Source organism: Helianthus annuus, chromosome 2 (assembly GCF_002127325.2).
Source record: "Helianthus annuus cultivar XRQ/B chromosome 2, HanXRQr2.0-SUNRISE, whole genome shotgun sequence".
NCBI lineage: Eukaryota > Viridiplantae > Streptophyta > Magnoliopsida > Asterales > Asteraceae > Helianthus > Helianthus annuus.
The window spans coordinates 78,448,340-78,465,163 of record NC_035434.2 but is presented as its reverse complement, the minus strand read 5'-3'; positions in this window follow the sequence as shown (position 1 = coordinate 78,465,163).

The following is a 16,824-nucleotide window of genomic DNA, read 5'->3' as shown; positions in this document are numbered from 1 at the left end:
CGGAGTATCACCGCTTGGAAGCGTGACTGACCAGGATCAAGCCACCAATCATATTGAACATGTAACTAATAATAAAGTAAATGCCATTCAACCACCAATATGAAAGGTGTTCCAAAACATAAGTATGTTATCACTGTTTAGCGGAAGCGTATAATTAAAACCCAACATAAATAAGTACGAAATGTCATAAGTGTTTAATAAGACAATCACGATCCAAGCCCAAAACGACCGGCTCCTCCATGTGCAAGCTCCATGTACCTAACGACCTGCAAGACATGTAACAGAGGATCAACAACTAGTTGAGCGAGTTCACAGAAAGTAAATGTGTAATAGTAAGTTCCTTTGTAACATGTGGCTCTACTGGGCTGATAATATGTTCTATTGGTGGGGGCTTCCCATGTTGTATATCCACTAGACTATTCATAACCATAAGTGTTCTACATATCCCGAGAACAGTAATACGTACAAGTTTACGTAGGTTTTACGTAAGTATCCTTCACAACCGAGGATAGGGGTACGTGGGGGTTTACGTAGGTTTTACGTAAGTGCCTGACACAACCGAGGCAGTAGTGAGTATAAGTTCACGTAGGTTTTACTTGAGTGTCCTTCGCAACCTGAGGACAATGAGCAATACAAGTATACGTAGGTTTTACGTATGTGTCCTGCACAACCGAGGACGATGGTATGGTAGTCTAGTAACAGTGTAAGTACGATTCTATTCAATCTCATTCCTTCAAACCCAATTCCTGTGCCCTGGGAATCCCATGCCTTAGTAGGAGTGTGAACTCACCTTGGTTTGCTCGGCAGATTACACAGAAAGGTCACGTCTAAATGCTAGTGGTCAACCACGTCCTAACATGGTTATCACACATGTCAGGTTTAGGTTCAATTAAAGCACGTATGATTACACATAGTTTAACATATTGCTAACACGTATCGATCATGGCAACATAGTACACACATAGAATGGTTTAAATGTTATCAGTTTAACATACGGATGAAGCCCACATAAGTCTCGGCCCAACACGTTGTGCAATCAGCACATCCTTGTGCGATCCACAGCGTGTTGTGCGACCTGATAGAGCCCGGCCCAAACATAAACACCCGGCCCAACAACTAAACCGAACAACGACTTGTGCGATCAGCTCTATTACCCAGCCCATGTCTACGGCCCAACCATTAGACACAGATAACCATCTTGTGCGGCCCAAACACAACAAACAACAAACTATCTTGTACGGTTCATGTGTCTTGTGCGACTCATTTTGGGCCTGGAGGCCCAACAGTCAAACACATGCAGCATGTGCGATCCAGCAGGCCTTGTGCGACTGGATGTGTCTTGTACGACTGACCAGACTTGTGCGAAAGGACCCCTTATGCGACTAGGGGCCTTGTGCGACCGGTTAACAAACTTTCGTGAATCAAGCAATCAGTTACATCTATTCCATAATTTCCTATTTTACAATAAGTCAACTAACAGTTTTCTCGTCATCCATTAATCGATCAAAACAAGATTTGTAACATCTAAATCATATGAACCCTAATCATGAACAAGCTTGAATAACAATACCTTTTCATCATCAACCAATCCGATCTAACCCTATAACGTAACAACCTCAAAGCCGACCAATTCTAATACCCGAAACAATGACATATCATCCGATTAACATAAACATATAGCCGATTTAACAAACATTCGGTTTACAATCAACTTAACAAAAATCCAAACAACATATTGCAAGACATCCGATTTATCATGCAAACATCCCTACTCATGAAATCGAACACATAATCATATACAATCAAAGCATCATCTATTAAAGTAAACAACATCAAACACTAACCGGTTAAGAGTAGAAGAGGGTGATCCGAATAAAGATCTTCGATATAGAGGGATGTTCGGCTGTCTTTGATTCCGGTCGAGGGAGAGAAAGAGTATTTGTTCTAGGGTTTGTGTGTGTGTAGTGGTTTACCAATTGTGAGGGGTATACCCTATCCCCTATGTGTTAGGCGTGTAAATGAAGCGGGCCGAACCCAACTTGGGCTGCCTTATGGGTCCGCGTACAAGAATAAGACCCAAATGGGCTTGTGCGATCGGTGAGTCTTGTACGGTTCGTTCATGTTGTGCGGTTCGGGTTTCATACATACATTACACAAAGCACGTAATAACATAAGATTCACATAAATATTCACTTTCATAAAAGTCACATATCGTACACATACGTTACATCAAAGTACAAAGATCGGTTTGGAAATACGAGTTGTCACATTATCCCCAACTTAAAAGAAATTTCGTCCCGAAATTTGGTACGTACTCACTGAGGAAGCTAGTTAAGTAGCATGGTTTTCCTGGGATGTCACATCCTCCCCCTGTTGATCTGGAATTTCTTCCCGAAATTCCGTGGTAGCTTCAGCCTCAGTAGTAATTGCATTGGTTTCGAACAACTGGGGGTACGTTTCTGTCATCTGGTCTTCGCGTTCCCAGGTGTACTCTGGGCCACGTCTGGAGTTCCAACGAACTCGGACAAGACGGATTCTCTTGTGTTTGAGGACCTTAACATCCCGGTCCGTGATTTCAACTGGCTCCTCGACGAACTGCAACCGCTCGTCGATAGTGAGTTCCTTAAAAGGAACTATGAGGGTCTCATCTGATAGGCACTTCTTCAGATTCGACACGTGAAAGACATTGTGAACTACACCGAGTTCAGCTGGTAGGTTTAGCTTGTAGGCCACTTTGCCTATTTTCTCAATGATTTCGAATGGTCCGACTTACCACGGATTTAGTTTGCCCCGTTTGCCAAAACGTACCACACCCTTCCAGGGTGAGACTTTAAGTAAAACCCGGTCCCCGACCTGAAATTCCAATGGCTTCCTACGCTTATCCGCGTAGGCTTTCTGACGGTCGCGTGCTGCCGCCATGCGTTGTCGTATCTGTGCAATCTTTTCCCTGGCGTCCACTACAATCTCTGGACCCGTGATCTGACTATCCCCCACCTCTGCCCAAAAGAGAAGTGACCGGCATTTACGTCCGTACAATGCCTCGAATGGAGCGGTTTGTATGCTGGTGTGGTAACTGTTATTATACGAAAACTCCACCAAAGGGAGATGTTTTTCCTAGCCGTTGCCGAAATCAATAACACATGCCCGAAGCATGTCTTCAAGAGTCTGGATCGTTTGCTCAGACTGCCCATCCGTCTGAGGATGATATGCTGTGCTCATGTCTAATCGTGAGCCAAAAGATTTGTGCATCGCTTGCCATAGTTCTGACGTGAATCGTGCATCCCGATCCGAAATGATGGAGGTGGGCACCCCGTGCCTCGAAAAAACTTCTTTAAGATAAACGTCTGCGAGAGTGGAGAACTTATCCGTTTCCTTAATAGCCAGGAAGTGTGCAGACTTGGTGAGTCGATCCACGATCACCCATATAGTATCATTCCCACGCTGGGATCTGGGTAGGCCTGTAACAAAATCCATGGAAATTTCTTCCCATTTCCATTGCGGTATCTTGGGTTGCTGAAGTAGGCCCGCTGGTTTCTGATACTCCACTTTGACTTTTGCACATGTCAAACACTTGCCGACGTAAGTAGCGATGTGGGCTTTCATGCTAGGCCACCAGTATGTTGTTTTGAGATCGTGGTACATTTTATCCGACCCTGGATGTACCGAGTAGCGAGACTTGTGTGCTTCATCCATCACTAGTTCCCGTAATCCGCCATATATTGGGACCCAAATACGCCCCATTACATAGTAGGCGCCGTCTTCCTTTTGTTCCATTTGCTGCCTTGAGCCGCGTAAGGCTTCAGCCTTGACGTTTTCGGGCTTTAGTGCTTCCATCTGAGCAGTTCGTATCTGTGCAGGAAGACTGGACTGAATAGTGAGCTGCAAGGCTCGTACGCGTCTAGGTAGAGTGTCCTTTCGACTGAGAGCGTCAGCCACAACATTGGCCTTGCCTGGATGGTACTTGATGGCGCATTCATAATCGTTGAGTAACTCGACCCATCGTCGTTGACGCATGTTCAAATCCTTCTGCTTAAGAATATGCTCGAGACTCCTGTGATCGGTGTAAATTGTGCACTTGGTACCGTACAGGTAGTGTCGCCATATCTTAAGTGCAAAAACAACAGCTCCTAGCTCTAAATCGTGCGTCGTGTAGTTTCGTTCATGAACCTTGAGTTGACGAGAAGCGTAAGCAATAACCTTATCCTGTTGCATCAATACACACCCAAGACCCTGTATCGACGCGTCACAATAAACCACAAAGTCGTCCGTGCCCTCTGGGAATGAGAGAATAGGTGCGCTGCAAAGCCTATCCTTTAGGTACTGAAAAGCGATTTCCTGGGGACCTCCCCAACGGTAGGTGACGCCCTTCTGTGTTAGTAGTGTAAGCGGCTGAGCAATCTTTGAGAAATCCTTGATGAACCGTCTGTAATACCCCGCCAAACCCAAGAATTGGCGTATTTCCGTTGGTGTACGTGGTGCAGGCCAGTTTCTGATCGAATCTACCTTGGATGGATCGACATGGATCCCATCCTTGTTTACTACGTGGCCTAGAAAGTGGACTTCACGAAGCCAGAAGTCACATTTCGAGAACTTAGCGTACAGCTGTTCCTTTCGTAGGAGTTCCAAAATAAGTCGTAGATGCTGCTCGTGCTCCTCCTGGCTCTTGGAGTAGATCAGGATGTCGTCAATAAACACTATCACAAATCTGTCTAAGTACGGCTTGCACACCCTGTTCATCAGATCCATAAATACGGCAGGCGCGTTCGTTAACCCGAATGGCATAACAAGAAACTCATAGTGTCCGTAGCGAGTTCTGAATGCGGTTTTGGAGACGTCCTCATCCCGGACTCTCAGCTGATGATACCCTAACCTCAAATCTATCTTGGAGTAGTAACTCGACCCTTGCAACTGGTCGAATAAGTCGTCTATACGCGGAAGAGGATAACGGTTCTTCACCGTCACCTTGTTGAGTTCCCGGTAGTCTATACACATCCTGAAAGTACCGTCCTTCTTTTTCACGAATAACACTGGAGCTCCCCAAGGCGATGAGCTTGGACGAATAAAGCCCTTTTCCAAGAGCTCTTGTATTTGCTTTGACAGTTCTTCCAGTTCAGTTGGAGCTAAACGATACGGTGCGCGTGCTATAGGTGCTGCTCCTGGAGCTAGCTCGACTTGAAACTCGACCTGGCGATGAGGCGGTAGACCAGGTAAATCTTTAGGAAACACTTGAGGAAATTCGCGCACAACTGGAATATCCTCTATCCTTTTCTCTTTCAAAGCTGCATCAGTAACTAGTGCCAAGATAGCCGTATGACCCTTTCGCAAACATTTCTGAGCCTTCAAGAAAGAGATGATGCCAACCACAGCACCACTCTTGTCGCCTTGAACTTCGAGAGGTTCCCTACCCAAACGAGGAATACGTATGATCTTCTCCTTACATAGGATCTCTGCCTGCTGCTTGGATAACCAATCCATGCCGATGACGATGTCAAAACTACCCAGAACTATAGGAATGAGGTCGATGGAGAAAGTCTGACCAGCGAGGATAAGGTTACAACCCTGAACTATATGTGTTGCTTCTAGACTTTTACCATTAGCTAACTCTACGACATGTTTGGTGTTTAGGGGTGTTGGTGTACGTTTTAACAATTTACTCATTTTCAAGGACATATAACTCGTATCCGCACCCGAATCAAACAAAACAGTAACATAAATATCGTCGAGAAGAAACTTACCCATAACTACGTTGGGATCATTTCTGGCATCACCCTGCCCCAACACAAATGCACGACCCCTTGCTTCATTGTTGTTGTTGTTCCCATCATTGTTGTTGTTGTTGCCATTTCCCTGATTGTTGTTATTGTTGTTGTTGTTGTGGTTCCTGTTTAGCTGAGGACAGTGCCTTTTGAAGTGCCCTTCTGCGCCGCAATGAAAACACCCCTTGTTGCCCTGTTGCTGATTCTGCTGTGCTTGTGGCTGCTGCTGATTCTGGTTCGCAGGCCGAGGGCTTCTACAATCTTTGGCCTCATGACCCATCTTGAGGCATCTTTGACAGCGACCCTTGTTACACTGGCCACTGTGGTGTGTGTTGCAGTTGTTACACTTTGGGAGGTTCCCTCGATATCCGCCCTGCCTGTGACTGCCTGAAGAGTGCTGACTGGGACTCTGATAACTGTCAGTCTTTCGCTGCTGAACCTGTGACTGAACTGAAGCTGATCCCTTGCTAGAATCCCCATCCCATTTTCTCTTATTGTCACTGGGAGTAGCAAGTGTAGCAGAAGTAGTAGCGGTAGCAGTAGCGCTAATACGTTTAGGCAGCCTATTCTGATCCACTGCCTGATCTGTGATGCGATGAGCGAGGCGTTGAATAGCCTGGATGTTGTCAAGATTAGCCGATGTCACATGGCTCTGGATTTCTGGCGCCAAACCCTTGAGATACAACTCAATGCGCTTGATTGGAGGGTCCACCATAGTTGGACACAGCACGGCCAGCTCATTTGACCTTTTGGTGTAACCCTCAATTTCTGATCCAGTCATTTTCAAATGATAAAGCTCGTCTTCCAGCTTATGAATGTATTCCCGAGTGCAGTATTCCCTTTTGATCAGTTCCTTGAAATCATTCCAAGGGGTGGCGTTAGCAGCTGCCAACCCTAAAATCTGCACTTGCGCGTTCCACCAAGTTAGCGCAATCCCTTCCAACGTGCCAGTGGCGTACTTGACCCTGCGAGCCTCAGGGCATTCACACATCTCGAATACCGACTCGAGCTTCTCAAACCAATGGAGTAGTCCCACTGCTCCTTCCGTGCCACTGAACGTGCTTGGACGACAGTCCATGAAGTTCTTGAATGTACAAACTGGTTGCTGTGCGGGTTGACCTATTGTGTATAGAATAGGACAAGGTTTAAACACGAGAGTTGGTTTAGGAGTGTAGGATCTAAAGATCCTAGTGTGTGTTATGACTACAGGATATACCTCCTGCTTGTGCGGCTGCAAGCGCCGCAACAACTTGTTCGTTAATGAGAGCCGTCAACTGGGCTTGAGTCATGTTAATTCGTCCAGACATGTTCTTCAAAGTAAAAGTAGCGTAAGTGAGAATGGTTCGCGAGTAGTGCGATGACAGAAAAGTGTAAGCACATAGGTATTCTCATGTAACGACGTATAGTAAGCAATGTAATCTAGCATACTACGAGCAAAGTTCTATATAGTTCTAGCAAGCAGGTAATAAACGTAAACCTTATTACCTAGAATGTTGAGTCTTGCACGTGGAGCGAAGCGTCGTTGTGGATCGTTGAGAGCGCTGTTCGGGTTATAGTCTGGTTTTAATAAAAACGTTTTCCCAATGGCTCTGATACCAATCTGTCACACCCCCAAAATCCACCTGTGGAGTATCACCGCTTGGAAGCGTGACTGACCAGGATCAAGCCACCAATCATATTGAACATATAATTAATATATAAAGTAAATGCCATTCAACCACCAATATGAAAGGTGTTCCAAAACGTAAGTATGTTATCACTGTTTAGCGGAAGCGTATAATTAAAACCCAACATAAATAAGTACGAAATGTCATAAGTGTTTAATAAGACAATCACGATCCAAGCCCACAACGACCAGCTCCTCCATGTGCAAGCTCCATGTACCTAACGACCTGCAAGGCATGTAACAGAGGTTCAACAACTAGTTGAGCGAGTTCACAGAAAGTAAATGCGTAATAGTAAGTTCATTTGTAACATGTGGCTCTACTAGGCCGATAATATGTTCTATTGGTGGGGGCTTCCCATGTTGTATATCCACTAGACTATTCGTAACCATAAGTGTTCTACATATCCCGAGAACAGTAATACGTACAAGTTTACGTAGGTTTTACGTAAGTATCCTTCACAACCGAGGATAGGGGTACGTGGGGGTTTACGTAGGTTTTACGTAAGTGCCTGACACAACCGAGGCAGTAGTGAGTATAAGTTCACGTAGGTTTTACGTGAGTGTCCTTCGCAACCTGAGGACAATGAGCAATACAAGTATACGTAGGTTTTACGTATGTGTCCTGCACAACCGAGGACGATGGTATGGTAGTCTAGTAACAGTGTAAGTACGATTCTATTCAATCTCATTCCTTCAAACCCAATTCCCGTGCCCTGGGAATCCCATGCCTTAGTAGGAGTGTGAACTCACCTTGGTTTGCTCGGCAGATTACACAGAAAGGTCACGTCTAAATGCTAGTGGTCAACCACGTCCTAACATGGTTATCACACATGTCAGGTTTAGGTTCAATTAAAGCACGTATGATTACACATAGTTTAACATATTGCTAACACGTATCGATCATGGCAACATAGTACACACATAGAATGCTTTAAATGTTATCAGTTTAACATACGGATGAAGCCCACATAAGTCTCGGCCTAACACGTTGTGCGATCAGCACATCCTTGTGCGATCCACAGCGTGTTGTGCGACCTGATAGAGCCCGGCCCAAACATAAACACCCGGCCCCACAATTAAACCGAACAACGACTTGTGCGATCAGCTCTATTACCCAGCCCATGTCTACGGCCCAACCATTAGAAACAGATAACCATCTTGTGCGGCCCAAACACAACAAACAACAAACTATCTTGTACGGTTCATGTGTCTTGTGCGACTCATTTTGGGCCTGGAGGCCCAACAGTCAAACACATGCAGCATGTGCGATCCAGCAGGCCTTGTGCGACTGGATGTGTCTTGTACGACTGACCAGACTTGTGCGAAAGGACCCCTTATGCGACTAGGGGCCTTGTGCGACCGGTTAACAAACTTTCGTGAATCAAGCAATCAGTTACATCTATTCCATAATTTCCTATTTTACAATAAGTCAACTAACAGTTTTCTCGTCATCCATTAATCGATCAAAACAAGATTTGTAACATCTAAATCATATGAACCCTAATCATGAACAAGCTTGAATAACAATACCTTTTCATCATCAACCAATCCGATCTAACCCTATAACGTAACAACCTCAAAGCCGACCAATTCTAATACCCGAAACAATGACATATCATCTGATTAACATAAACATATAGCCGATTTAACAAACATTCGGTTTACAATCAACTTAACAAAAATCCAAACAACATATTGCAAGACATCCGATTTATCATGCAAACATCCCTACTCATGAAATCGAACACATAATCATATACAATCAAAGCATCATCTATTAAAGTAAACAACATCAAACACTAACCGGTTAAGAGTAGAAGAGGGTGATCCGAATAAAGATCTTCGATATAGAGGGATGTTCGGCTGCCTTTGATTCCGGTCGAGGGAGAGAAAGAGTATTTGTTCTAGGGTTTGTGTGTGTGTAGTGGTTTACCAATTGTGAGGGGTATACCCTATCCCCTATGTGTTAGGCGTGTAAATGAAGCGGGCCGAACCCAACTTGGGCTGCCCTATGGGTCCGCGTACAAGAATAAGACCCAAATGGGCTTGTGCGATCGGTGAGTCTTGTACGGTTCGTTCATGTTGTGCGGTTCGGGTTTCATACATACATTACACAAAGCACGTAATAACATAAGATTCACATAAATATTCACTTTCATAAAAGTCACATATCGTACACATACGTTACATCAAAGTACAAAGATCGGTTTGGAAATACGAGTTGTCACAGACGAGACATTGTACCGATTTATCATTGGCTCATTAATGTATCTCACGGCTTCCCGTCCAGACATCATGTACCCGACGTGTCTCTGCGCCAGATACCAGTCAAATCCAAAGGAGTTACACCTGACCATAGTGAAACGTATCTTACGGTATTTGAAGGGTTGCCCAAGCATCGGCTTGTGGTACCCTCGATCGGGTGACTTTACATTATCTGGTTTTGCTGATTCTAATTTTGGGAGCTGTAAACAGAATGCCAAGTCCACCACTGCTGGGTGCCAGTTCTTCGGAACTCGACTTGTCACCTGGCAGTGCAAGAAACAAACTGCAGTAGCGCTCTCCACATGTGAGGCTGAGTATGTCTCAGCTTCTAGCTGTTGCTCGCAGATCCTTTGGATCCAACAGCAGATGCGCGACTTCTGTTTGCAATTCTTGGATACACCGATTTTCGTGGACAATGAAGCAGCCATTAATATTACTAAAAATCCGGTTCACCATTCGAAAACTAAACACATTGAAATCCGTCATCACTTTATCCTTGATTGTCACGAGAAAAAGTTAATTCGGATTGAACACGTTAACACCGATGATCCGAAAGCGGATTTTTACACTAAACCATTCGACAAAAAGAGATTTTATTATCTTTTGAAATTAAACGGGATGAAGAATCTGCAATCTGGGAGGGTAATCGAATGTGAAGCCGAGTTGGGCAACGATCTGACGTGAACCTGTGTCGTGTTGTCAATTTTGTTTGTACAGTTTATTTTCTGCTTTTCGAGAAAAACAAAAACACAAAAATATGTTTTAGTTTTAGGGGGAGAAATTCGCAGAAAAATACAAAAACATGATAAAATTCAAAAATCCAAAAACATTAGAAAACTTTAAAAGAGTTTGTGTAGAATAGGGGAAATGATAGTACATCAGCTAGACGGACACAGTACGCTAAAGATTTGTAGTGTTTAAAATGCATTTAAGCAGTCTCGCTAAAGATGTGCTGATAGGTTTTTACAAAATTAGTAGATCAGTTTGGGATATAAACATAAAATTCACTTGCGTTTACGTGGGGAACACCTACAGGATATATAGGTAACCCCTGAAATCCTGTTTGAAGGGTCCCATATTCTGAGATACTAGGTCTTTATGCTCAGTGATATCTGGGGTATTATCCCGGGACTTCTGTTGTATGGAAGTACTAACCTAGTCCCCGGATAATACTTTCTGCAAAAGCTTTGAAATATAAGCTCGCCCTCAGCATGCTGATGAAACAATAAAATTGATAGTCGCTGCTGTTGAAAACAAAAGATCCTCTAAAGGGGACACACCTTAAAGTCGAAGTCATCATCGCTCTGCGTATACGGAAGTATCGACCTGAGCTCTCACGGCCTTCGCAATTACCCCTAAACAGATATCAGCTGTGGTATACTCACATGTAAGACTGAATATGATTATGGCATTGGTGTTGAACAAAAAGTATAATTTCTCACATATAGTATTCCACTATATGGCTGAGAATAGCAAGGCAGATATCAAGACCTGGATGTATCCGAGGTTTGTGCAGATGTTGATTGACCATACGTATCCAGAGATTGATCAAGATATTAAAGATGATTTGTTGGTGCAATCTCACATGACCAATAATACACTAAAGCAACTTGTAAAATATCATCTGAATCACCCAAAGCCAACACTTGTTGCAGAGCCTTTCGGTTTTATTAAAGATGTTAAATATGTTGACCCAGATTCAGTTAATCATCAGAACTGGAGAAATGAAGCTGAAATGAAAGAAGCAAGATATGCTAACGAGCTGAAAATTCTTAAAGATTTCAAAACTACTAAGAATGAGTGGTATGTGAAAGAAACTGGAAGAAGACGTAGAAAGGCAACTCGTATTGTTCGAGAAGGTGAAGTATCTTCTTCGCAGCCAAAGAAGAAACAAAAGAAAGCTGCTCAAACATTGTTAATAGATGAACCTGAAGAAGATAATCCTGTGGTCGCTGTGGAAAAAGAACAAGTTGTAACTGCTGAAGATGATCTGTTTAATGTTGATATGTTGTTTGATACAGATGTCTTAGAAACAGGACCTTCTGTTGAGGTGGAAGCGGAGCAGGTAGTAAATGTTGAAGCTCAGAAAGGCAAAGGAAAAGTAATTGATGATATTGAGGGTGACGATGTGGATAAAGATACAACAAGTTCCTCAAGTTCTTCAGATGAAGAGGTTGTAGATGAAACTGAACGTCGAAAAAGAATTCAAGAGGAGATAGAAAAAGAAAAGTTGTTAAGAAAGAGAAAGAGACATGAAAAGGACGATGATGATGTTTATGTGCCTTCTCTAGAACATATCTCCGAATCTCAATCTCCTTCAGGTGGTAAAAAGAAAGGTAGAGCTAGAAAGAAAGTGGTATCTCCGAAGACTCACAAAGTTACTCCAAATATCAAAGTGCCAAAGATTGTGCTCAAGAAGAAACAAACCAAGAAACCACCTACACCACCACATGAACCAATACCACCACAATCACCTATCTAATCACCACCCAGACAACCTACTCCACCACAACAGTCCTCACCACCTAAACAACCAACACCTCCAAGACAACCATCACCACTACATCATTCACCACCACCATAACAACCCTTTCTCACCTCACAAGAAATATTTCAAACACCTCCACCCACTCAAAGTCAACTTACACCGGGTTCTGCGGGATTCCGAAACTTTCCTAATGTGCCTTCTAATTTGAATGTGAGTCTGGATGACGTTGGAGATTTTGATTTTGCCAACACTTCACAATTAAGAATGTTGAAAAGAAAGTTGATGAAGTTGTTGCTGAGAACAAGAAGCTTGCAGCTGAAAACAAGAAAGTGTCTGATAGAGAGAAAATTTTAGAAATGCGTGTGAAGAAGCTGGAGATTGATAATAAAGAGTTGGTGAAAAGGATAGATAGTGATCAATCTGAGATAGACATTTTGAAGGTTAGAGTTGCTGAACTTGAAGAAGAGAAGACAAGACGTGATGAACATAATGAATACTTCAAGTTAAAGAACAAAGAGCTTGAAGCAGCTAAGGCATTAAGAGATCACGAGTTCTACATGCTGAACAAAGTTGTCGAAAGCATGCTTGGAACATCGGTAGAACAAAAGTTTGAAGAGCTGCAAGTTGAAGATCTTAGAGCTGAATGTTAAGCAGAGATTGAAAGACAAATGAAAGATAAAGGTAAGGGAGTTGAAGGAAGGTTAGCTGTGACTGAAAGATCGATTGTTCCTTCTATGGTGGTTGATAATCCCGAGCCTATTTCTGCTATTTCTGGTCTATTTGAAGATGATACTCCTATGAATGAGTTGATTGGAGATAGTGATGAAGATGATGAAGAGGAGGATGAAGAGGAAGATGAAGAAGATGAAAAAGTATTCTCTGCGAGCAGTCATGGATCTGGTAAAGATGATGATAATGATGATGATGCTCATGGTGGCACAGGTTTGAAAGTTACTGAAGAATCTACTGAGAAAAAGGTTGATGATTTGATGAACGATTCGGTAAATGAAGAATCAGGGGAAGCAAGTGGAAAGGGGGAGTCTAGTAAAACTCAGATCGTTAAACATACTGAAAAGTTAATCTTGGGATTAGATGTTTACAGAGAAATGATGCATACTGTGGATCCTGAGTTCAAGTTCGATTTTGAAGAAGAGTTGAATACTTTTGATATCAATCAACAGCCTAAATACACGTATAAGTATGTTGAAGAGGCTGATAAGTACGACAGAGTGGAAGTAGAAGACTGGACGGATGATGAGGATGTGATTGAAGATACTTCTAAGTATCCTACGCTTATGGAGTTCTTTGCTGAGGAGAATAGAGAAGAATTGAGACAAAAAGTAGCTGAGGCGGTGAAAGATAAGAATTTTGATAGCACTCAAAAGGATATGGAAAAGGAAGATAGGTCGAAATGGTTCATAAAAAGTCACGAGAGAAAGTTCAAGAGACCTTTGAAGTATTATCATCGTGATCGAAGTGTATCTCTTGGTGACATCATCAGTTGGGGTTTCTTACCTCAAGTGAATGCTTATGCAATTAGAAGAGAGTGCGGAGTTCAGTACTTTGAACGTTTATATGACATTATGTCATTACCTTGGTGGGATGTGGATGAACTACCGAAGGTAAGATGTTTGGATTATCCTATTCGAAAGAATGATGTTGCTATGTGGGGTTACATTAAATATGAATCGTTAAAAGAGTTTCGTAAACGGAAGCCACATCATCCTAAGAGAGTGAAGAGGGTTGATCCTGAAACGGGAGTCGAAGAGACTATTTTTAATGTCAAACCGCCAAGAACGATGAAAACAATACCAATGCCTCAGATGGAACAAGAATTTTATAAAGGCTTCATTGGTTGGGTGTATAGTTGTATTTCAACCGAAGCGATAATTACTTACAGAGCAGGAGGGGAGATACGAGATATACATGTTTATGATCCTATGTGGCTTGTAAATTGCTCTGTGAAGGATATAGAATGTCTTTTCATCAACAAGATTCACTAACAACCAGAAGATAGAGAACAAGCGCAACAGTTTCAACGTGTTGTTGCACTTTGCGTTCAGAAAGGTATCAATTCTGAAACTAAGTGGAAATCATCATGGTGGTCGCTCAATGAAAAGATAAAAAGCAAAGCTGCTTGTGAACGTGAAAAGCTTGGAGAAAAGAAAGGTACGTTTATGAAGATGCAGGTTGAAGAAGAGAAAGCGAAGAAGAAAGAGAATGAAAGAATAAGGATTGCGCTTAGCAGGAAGCCAAAATCAAGAGAAGAAAAGTATAGAGCCATCTGAAGACCCAAAGACAAGACGAAGACTGCGGCTATATCCAAGGGGGAGTTTGTTGGTGCATAATGTCTAAAGCCTGCGTCTTAGTCTTAGTTGTTGAATGTATAGGGTCTAGATGGGTTGATTATGTATTGTACAGGGGTTAAATATGTAATTTTATGATGTTAGTGGATGAGGTCCGCTTATATGGTCACATGCCATAAAAGTGGATCTACATGTAAGAGGTCCGCTCATATGGTCATGTCCATATAAGCGAACCTGTCTCTTCTATAAATACCCCTAGTCAGTTTTCACATTCAGAACTTTGATGTCATCGGGTAGCCGAACTGCTGACCGTGTGTTTTCTGAAGATTTAATGTGAAAACAAGTTAAAAGTGAATTCTATCTGTTTCTACTCATTTCTTCTACAATTTTGCTTTGATTCATGCCAAATATGTATTTCCGCTACATGTTCGGTAGGTACTAGCTCGAATTGACTCAATTGACTGCCAAACTCGGTCCTACAGGCCAGCTAAAGTAAATCAACAGAGAATGGTTACATTATGTCTCTGAATTTGACATGACATCTATAACAAAGGGATAAATGATAGATTCACCTAAATCATGTTCAAGTAAGGGACTTGAAGGGGATGATGTTATTGAATGGCACTTCGCCATACGCATTAGGGGTAGTAAACCGTTGTTAGGCGTTATTTACTACTTGCATCAATCTTCTATGTATCTTGTGCAAGTGGGAGATTGTTGGACTCTGTATGCCCAAGACACATATTAAATTGATGTGGCTAGTACGTTATGATCCAAGTCGCGTCATACCCAACAACTAGCTAGACAAACACCAATAATATTTATTTATGATTTGATCAAACAAATAAATATTAACACTTACAATATTTAGAAATTGGTTTTCTAAATAATTGCACTTGACAAACTAATAAATTATATGGATAATTTATTTTGAGAGAATATTTTATTTTGTTATTTAATGGGTTAAATAACATAATAAAAGTAATATGAATTTTTTTAACATGTGATGTTATAGTTTTTTATAAAAGTTATAAAATTATATATAAGACTTAAATTTATAAAAGAAAATTTGAATTTTTTTTATAAAATACATATGTGCCCCCCCCCCCCTGGGAGTCTTCCCAAGACAATTTGTTGTTCCAATAAGAATGCATGCAAATTGTCATGCTAGATGCTTCTTGATTGGGTGGTTTTCCTGGCACAATTCTCTCACATCCTTTGTATATATTTTGTATGACAAAATTGCAAGATGGATGAACATACTTTTCTCTGTAAAATTCAAGTGCAAGAACTTGCAAAAACACTCTCTAATTTTCGGTCATAAGTGGTTGTTCAGGAGAGTTTTACAAGTTTATTTCAAGTGTACAAATCCTAGCAACATAAGGTGTTCGTTGGAGGCTTGGGGTATGCAAACTTGAGGTCTTCTCCTTTGAAGATTTACATTCAAGAATATCATCTTCTTCATATCACCTTGCTCTTGGAATGGTAGTATTCTAAAACACCCTATGGTTGTATTTTGATAGCATGCATATCATATATGGATCCGGTTATTGGGTTTTGCATTTAAAATGGTTTTAAATCTTGTAAAGTAACATGTTTTAAATATATATTCCGCTGCGTTTTAATTTTATTTGGATAAAATTAACTTTGATAAACATGTGAAAAACCCAACAGTATTGTTAGGAGGATTCTAGTTTTCCTTGAGTCTTGGGAAAACACCAAAGCATCGGGACACTTGGGCTATCACTTGGACTGCGAACACTAGCATGGCTGAAACTATTTTATTCATTTACATTGAGGATATGAGTCTTTTTAATCTATTATGCTATATACTCAAACTTGTATACTCGCCGGTACATTTTTGTACTGACTCTATTTTAATACATGTTGCAGCCTGATAGGATGCTATGGTATCGAGTGAAACAAGCTAGGAATGATGCTTAGAAACTCGCCTAGTTAATCTATCAAACTTGAAACTATTTTGATGTTTTGTATGAGATATTTGTGTTTGGTTGTGGATGCTATTAGATTATGTTTAAATCAATCTAATTTCTATTGAAATATCTAGTGTTATGGAATCTCATGAGCAATCTGAACGCTTAGTGCCGCACCCCGATGTTTCCGCCATCGGTTGGGGTGTGACAGATTCGTATCAGAGCCATAACTATAGGGAATTAGGATAAGTAGGAATACTTTCCCTATTCTATAGTTCTAGGAATCTTGATTCTTATCTGTTGTTTAAGACTATGCATTCTACCGTGCCTGCTTCCTAGCAGCATATTTTCCTGCTAAACTTATATGTCTTTCCTAAGGCTGACACAATATACACTCGATACTTTGAAA